This window comes from Phoenix dactylifera, unplaced genomic scaffold (assembly GCF_009389715.1).
Source record: "Phoenix dactylifera cultivar Barhee BC4 unplaced genomic scaffold, palm_55x_up_171113_PBpolish2nd_filt_p 000394F, whole genome shotgun sequence".
NCBI lineage: Eukaryota > Viridiplantae > Streptophyta > Magnoliopsida > Arecales > Arecaceae > Phoenix > Phoenix dactylifera.
The window spans coordinates 446,102-446,836 of record NW_024067839.1 but is presented as its reverse complement, the minus strand read 5'-3'; positions in this window follow the sequence as shown (position 1 = coordinate 446,836).

Below are 735 nucleotides of genomic sequence, written 5' to 3'. Positions count from 1 at the left end.
ATCATGTGTATAAAACTGAACAAAGCACTTTATGGTTTGAAACAAGCACCTAGAGCATGGTATGAAAGACTTAGCAAATTCTTACTAGAACATGAGTTCTCTAGGGAAAATGTAGATACAACACTGTTTCTAAAGAAGAAAAACAAAGATATGTTAGTAGTGCAAATTTATGTTGATGATATTATTTCGGGTGCTACTAACAATCGCCTCTGCGAGGAATTTGCTGACTTGATGCAGAGTGAATTTGAGATGAGCATGATGGGAGAGCTGAACTTTTTCCTCGGTCTTCAAATCAAACAATCTGAAGAAGGGATCTTCATCAATCAAGCTAAATACATCAAGAAGATGCTTAAGAAGTTTGATATGGAGGGAAACAAGTCAATCAGCACACCCATGAGCTCATCATGCAAATTAGACCAAGATGAATCAGGTAAATCTGTAGATCAAAAGATGTATAGAGGTATGATAGGATCTTTATTATATCTCACTGCAAGTAGACTGATATCATGTTAGTGTATGCATGTGTGCTAGATATCAGTCTAATCCTAAGGAATCTCATCTAATTGCAGTCAAGAGAATCTTTAAATACCTAATAGGAACAAAAAATATAGGATTATGGGTATTCTAAAGAATCTAGCCTGAACTTAATAGGATACACAGATTTAGACTTTGCTGGTTGTAAACTTGATAGAAAAAAGCACCAGCGGGTCATGTCAATTTCTAGGAGAAAATTTA